The 7,188-nt window shown below is 35.2% G+C and overlaps 1 long non-coding RNA gene across 1 annotated transcript; it reads left to right on the plus strand.

Annotated features, from left to right (window-relative positions):
* On the plus strand, positions 4,454-6,148 carry LOC110268853. Its single transcript, XR_002357451.1, has 2 exons — positions 4,454-5,215; positions 5,304-6,148. It is a non-coding gene; the product is annotated as an uncharacterized LOC110268853 (long non-coding RNA).

Raw genomic sequence — 7,188 nt, forward strand, 5'->3', positions numbered from 1 at the left:
TTTATTTTCTTTAATTATGTTTCTTGTAGATATTTGTTAGTATTTTTTACTATTGCACCTTACTTTAGTTGATATATATATTGCATTTGCATTTTTGATAGGTATATATTCTATAGATAGAAGTTGTGATTGGATGTTGTGAATAGTATAGTGCCTAGTTCAATCTTGTCCTAATTGTTCATGATAATTTTTGGGTATTGGAAATTAGGAAAAAAACTAGGAAAAATTTTAAACTTTACATCCATCACATCATACATATATATATAGGAAATAATTTTGGTAAAAACAACAAAAATTTCTAAGAAAACTCTTTTAGGGCATTCCATTGTTTTGATTCGAAAAATTATTTTTAAGACTTGCTTAAATGGTTTTTGTGGAACATAGAAAGGAGATAGAACAAGACACCAAGTGATATTTGAGCTTCTAATATGTGGTTGCATATTTCAACCACAATCTTTATTCTTGTGTGCTATGCTCCTTCTATGATTGTGATGTTAGATTTGCTTGATTCTTTGTTTCTGATATTTGATGTTTTGAATGCATTTAGCATGATTGAGGCCATTTTTTAAGCTAAGCTTACTCACCCATATAGCCTAATCCTTATATCTACCTTTGTGAGCTAATTTTGAACTTTTTAATCCCCTTTTATTCTAGTTGTTACCACATCGCTAACCCTAAGCGAAAATCAAGAATTGCATCTTTGATTAGCTTATGTTGAGGTGTGTGTGTTATTCAAGTGTGGGAGAATTTTTGGAAAGCATTGGTAGAGACATAAAAATATTTTGGGTATTCATTGAAAATGGGTGCACATTCATGTATCAATTTGCTTAAACCATATGCATTTGTCATAGAAAAAAATATAGAAAAAATGAAATAAAAAATATAATATAATAATAGCAAAAAGGGGACAAAGATTGCCCCAAAAAAAGAAATATGAATAAGAAATGCATATGTGGACTTGGATGAAAAAGAGGCATGAATGTGTGTAAAAAGAAAGTATGGGGTAGTTAGAATGCATTTAGTGAGTGGGTTGGTATAGGTTGAATGGGATACTTGACCTAATTAAAGATCCAATTTATTAGTCCACTTGACCACATTAATCCTACCTTCACCCTAACCCCATTACAACCCTAAGAAGTCCTCATGATATGTGCATACATGTATCAAATACTTATTGATTGTTAGATGAATAGCAAATCCTAGAAAGCATGATTAGAGGAGACTTGAGTGATTAAACCCTAGACACTAAGCGTTGAGAGCGCATAAGCATCTGGTGAGGGTTCAATTCAAGGTTGCGAGAACCAAACCGGTCATCGAACCGGTCAAGTGACTGGTTCAATGGTTCAATGGTTCAACCGGGGTCAAACCGTGGTTGAACCATTTTAATTCAATATACATTAAAATTATTAAAATTTAATATACATATAGATATTATAAAAACTAAAGCAGTAACTAGGTATTATTATTTGTACATTTCAGTGTAAAAGAGTCATGCATATCATAATTAAATCAATTTTCTTTTGTATTTTTAAATTCTCTTTCACTCTATGACTTCTTGGCTCTTGCACAACAATAAACTGGTGTTGGTACTGCATAATTCTCCTATTCACGTTCATCATCTGAGAACAATTCCTTTACCTCTAATGACATTCTTGGCAACAACATACACTTGCTTTTGGAGGCTAGAACCTAACAGATCAAATTCAATAATCACAAAAAAGAATTCAGAATAACAAACTTACATAAAAATTCAAATCACTGGCAACAAAAAATTCAAAATCATAAAAAATTTTATCAAAGACTTCTAATCAAGTATTCAAACAATAAAAACTCAGAATTCAAAAATAGAAAACTCAGCCTCCAAAGTCAAAAAATTCCAAAAACAGAAGAACTAAAAGAATCCATAATCAAAACAAAAAATCCATACTCAGCATCAAAGTAAATTAAGAATCACATCACCAACAACCCCCAACTCAGAACACACAATTGACAAAATTAACAACTACCGTTAAAACCAACCATCAACCCCAACTTAGAATGACAGCAATCCAGAATCCAGCAATCCAGCAATCCAGACCAATATATCAATTCATAGCTCATAAAATTCATATGGCATTCAACATAATTAAATTCAGCAATTCATTTAGTTAATTCAACAGAGCAGAATTGAAAAAATAAAAAAACCAAAATGGCACCGTTTTGATGTGAATGAAAGAACCAGACCTTCAAAAAACCGACCGGTTCATCTGGTTCACCGGTTTGACCAATTTTTCACCGGTTTTTGGCAGACTGGTTTTTGGCGTTAATCGGACCGGCCAACTGACAGGTTCCCGGTTAATCCGGTCGAACCAGCCGGTCCGGTCCAATTTTTAGAACCTTGGTTCAATTAATCAATTCTATGTCTCCACCTCAAATTTTGTATTTTCTTGCAAGTTGCTTCATTTTTGAGACTTGAATCAATTCTTTGGATTGTGATTGCATTGAATTATTTCTTTATTTATTCCTATATGTCTACATGTTTGCTTGGAAATTTGATGTTTTCTTTTCACCAAGTCAATAGGACACTTTAGTATAGATGGATATAGAAAATATTTAGTATGCTTCAATGCATATACATAGTACATTTAATAAGTTCTTTACCCTTTGATCATTCTCTTTGTTTGTGTTTAGCATGACGACATGCTATTGTTTAAGTGTGGGTGAATTGATGAGTCCATATTTGATAACGATTTTTTGGCTTGAAATGGATGAATTTCATCACATAAACTCACACTTAATTACCAAAATAGCATACTTTTGTGATTTCTCTTTAATTTGAACCTAAATGTGAAAACATGTATTTTTATACTTAAATTGATCATTTTAATTCAACATTTATTCCATTCGATACCGTGATATATTTTGTTAAGTGATTTCAAGTCAATTAAGTGTGAATGGCTAGGAAAAAGTGGAAGGAAGCATGCAAAATGGGAGATTTCATGAAGAAAACAAAGGAGAAGCACACAGTCAAGTGTTCGTACGCACAACCTTCTGTGTGTATGCACAAGTGAAAAAATTAGCAAGTGTGCATACGCACAAGTCCCAGCACGTGACTTCATTAAAATGTGATGTGGCTCGCGATTTTGGGGTCTCTTGGCCCAATTTTTTATGTTTCTAAAACTAATTGGGTGCTATATCAAGGGGATTTCATTCCATATCAAGGAAGAGCTCTTTTTTAGGATAGAAAACATTATTAGGAGTAGGAGTAGAGTACTATAAAAAAATGCTCTCTCAGGGTTTTTAATTAGGTTTCATTGTAGAATTTTATAGTTCCAATTTTGGTCTTGGATTTTGCTCATCTCTTTTGTAAGTACTCTTTAATTTCTCTTTAATTACATCACATTTACTCTTATGTTCTTATGGTTCTAGTTATTTTGTTAATATATACAATTTTGATTCCTTGAAGTTTTGGTTGATGAATTTAATGTTTTATGATTTCTATTATTGATATTGTGAATATTTTGGTTATAGTTTTCACTTTCTTTTGCAATTTCCTATGTTTTGCTTTATTGCCCACCAAGTGTTTGTGAAAATGCCACTTGGAGATTTTGAGTAGATTTTCACACCTTGGCTTAAAAAATGAGTTCCTAGTACTAGAGTCATAATGTCCGACATTTAGTGGTAATTCTTGGGTTGTTAGTTGATTCTTGTTTCTATTGACGCTAGCTTTTCACTAAGTTAATTAGTGAGTTAGCTAGGACTTATGGATTAAGGTCAATTATACTTGCTTGACTTACTCCTCGATGTTAGGGGTTGACGAAGTGAGATTAACTCATCATAGTTGCCATAGTTGTGGTTATGACAATGATAGGATTCCTTAATTCTCATTCCCAAGTCAAGGCTCTTTTATGCATTTATAGCATTTTCACTAAGTTTTGATCTTGCTTTCTTTTAGTTTGCATTAATTTCCTTTTTGATCATTTGTTAGTTTTTTTATTCCTTAGTTCCTTTAATTTTCCGTTCCTTAATTGAAGAAAACCCCTTATTTCACAACCGAAAGTGTGACACCTAAATTGCATGATTCAAGGGAGACGACCCGGGACTTAAAAACTCCCGGTTATTAATTTATCTTGGATTGTGACAAACCTTTATATTTAAACTTTGATTGAGACTTAATTGTTGATTGGGAACTATGCGTACAACGAAGTTACAATTTGAGAAATTTCGAGTTGACATTTGGTCTTCATCAAGCCCCTAACCTTTAACAAGAGAGGTTTAGTTGTTCATGGTAGAGAAGAACACAACTAAACTCGAGAGAGGTGGTATACAATCCGTGGATTGACATCCTCCTCTTGTGAATATTGTTCACTTATTTATATCAACTTTCCTAACTAATTAAAATTCAAAAACTAATCTAATATTATCTTTTAGAAAGACAACTTATTCAAATTCAAATCTAATCTAATTTAATCCAAACAACCAAATCTTATCTTTCTAGAAGAGATTGTTTCTAACTAATCACTTAAATCTTGAATCTTGAATTCAGTTGAAGCTTCCTCGGAGTTGGTTATGCATTGGTGCCAGGCTTGGTGACTTTATGCCGGGCACCCAGTACATAGACTTTGTAGTGGGGTTGGGTGCTATGTTTTTGTGTCAGGCTTGGAGAAGTGGTGTTGGGCATCATTCCTTGATGCTGGGTGCCACCTCTTTGATGTCGGGCGCCACCTCTTTGATGCTGGTAATTAGATTTGGGCGCTAGCTTGGCTTTCTAAGAAGTGAGCTTGTCTTCTTTGGGCCTACGCCTCCAAGCTTGTTTTTGTGTCGATTTTTATCCTAATTTGCTTGATTTTGGCTGAAAATACAATTATTCTAACACAACTCTAAATATATGATCAGTTATCAAAATATCACTAAAAACATAAGGGTTTGATTCAAAAACTAAGAAAACTAATGAAAAAGAAGCTTAAAAACATAAGAATTTGGTTCAAGGAGGAGTACTTCAAAGTGAGACTGGCAAGAGGATATCATCCATTTTGACACACTCTAGAAGGGGAACCGAGGTTCCCGACCTACAGGAAGTATGAGGCCGCGGCCGACTACCTAGTAAAGGAAACTTTTGAAGGGTAGTTGAGAAAGTAAAAACATAGTCTAGGTATTGACGGTCATTTTTTGGAATAGGCCGTTGAACCCCCGACGTGTGATAGGTGACCAGGAGGCTGGTCGTCAGTATATATGGGTAGGTTTCTTTCTTTTTACTTCATATCTGTATCCTTCTTTTTAGTATCTTCATTCTCATGAGTTTCCTTTTTTTGCAGTTGATATAGCCGGTGGGCTTACGACCATGAAAAACCTCATGGCAGCCTCATACTGAGGAGGTCCCTGCCTCAGATGCCTCAAGCTGAGTATGATCTTCATGAGATCATGCCCCCCATCTCCTTGAAAAAATGAAAGACGGCATCGAGTGGGAAGAGGAAGGAGGTTGTCGTTTCTTTTGTGATGGAGAAAGCTTTTTTGATGCCCCAGCTTTCATTGATGAGCACTTGCTTCCAAAGACAGAAGAGTACTTCAACAACCACGATCTTGTCGATCAAGCAAAGTGGGTCTATCACTCATTGCTTCATTCTGCAATGGTGGTTCGTAGGATAAAAGATAGTTCTAGGGTAGTCATGAGTGTTTGATGAGAAACTTTGGCAGGCCCAGACCAATCTGATGACTGCCCGATCAGAAAGGGATATGACTGAAGCTACTAGGGCTAAGGCTAAGAAAAAAGCTCAGGAAGCTGAGAATGAGATCCATCATCTTATCGATCGTGAGACATCCTTGAGGATGGAGGCTTCAAAAGAGGAGTGTCGGGCTGAGGAGGCAGAGAAGAAAGCGAAAGCCACCAAGGATGCTGCGGACGTCTTGAAAAAGAGAAATAAGGAGATTGTGAGGATTGCAAAGGAAGCCATTTCTGCTACTAAGGAGTCTTTAAAGTTGCAAGTTTCCCTCCTTTCTCCTGATTTTGAAGTCTCCCGGATTGGTGCCTTCAAGACTACCTGAGATGGGCAGATTGGAGATTATAGCTTTGAGAAGAAAACCTAGTTTCTATTTATTGTATATTTTGAATGTATGCTCGACTTTGAATATTTTGGATACCGTATTTATGGCATGTTGGTTTAAGTTTGCAAACTTCGTGTCACGTTTTTGTTTTTGATATCCACTTTTAAGGTGTTTTAATTATGGCTTCTGGGTTGATAAGTCCCGGGATGCCGTGCAGTTAGCTTGGAAAATAATTAGGATTTTGTTTAAAGGATGAGCAGGTAACTTATAAAATTAAATACAAATGTAAATGAAATATTAGAATCAACTTTGAAAAGAGATTTAGGCCTTGTCAAAACCTTTCTTTAGCCCTCGTGGGTCCAAAAGGTGAAGAAAGAGTACCCTTTGGTGAGCAAAATAGTAAAAAATGATAAGAGAAAACTACAAAGATTCGGCGTTAACTTTTTTGAGTAGAATTTCTTGAGGTTAACGACATTCCAAGTTCTTGGGGTGATGGAACCGTCGAGCCTTTCTAGTCGGTAAGCTCCTTTACCACATGTTTCTCAGATACGGTAAGGGCCCTCCCAATTTGGTGTGAGTTTCCTTCGATTATTAGATCTTTCTTTGCTTCTTGGTCAAAGGTCCTGAGGGAGAATCTAGGACTTGGCTCCTCAATTTCCACTGGGATTACTGCCTGTGTGTCGTAGGTCAGGCGAAAAAGCACTTCTCCAGTTGCCGACTGATGTGGAATTTCGCAAAACCACAACTCAGCAAGTGCACCAAATCGTATCAAGAAATACTACAAGAGTGAGTTATCGTTTTCGTGAGGATTAATGGATTGAGCACACAAGAATTAATCGATTATTATAACTAGACAATTGTAAATTAGGATTTCAGAAATATCAAATAGTAAAAATAGAAGATTAAATGAAATAGTTTATAAATTGTTAAGAAAATAGTATGAATGGAATGCTAAGGTTTCAGAGATGTTTAAAACTTCAAGAAGAATGCCTTTCACTGTCTACCTGGATCATGCAAAGATTTATCTTACGGCGAACCCTAATTAACCAAACCCCAATTCCTTGGTAATTCGGTTTCCCTAAACTTAACTAATAGTCAATTCCTGATTAATCAATTATGATAAGAGATTAAGCACACATACTGATTTATAAGCCACACAATTCTTAA

Source organism: Arachis ipaensis, chromosome B02 (genome assembly GCF_000816755.2).
Source record: "Arachis ipaensis cultivar K30076 chromosome B02, Araip1.1, whole genome shotgun sequence".
In the NCBI taxonomy this organism is placed as follows: Eukaryota; Viridiplantae; Streptophyta; class Magnoliopsida; order Fabales; family Fabaceae; genus Arachis; species Arachis ipaensis.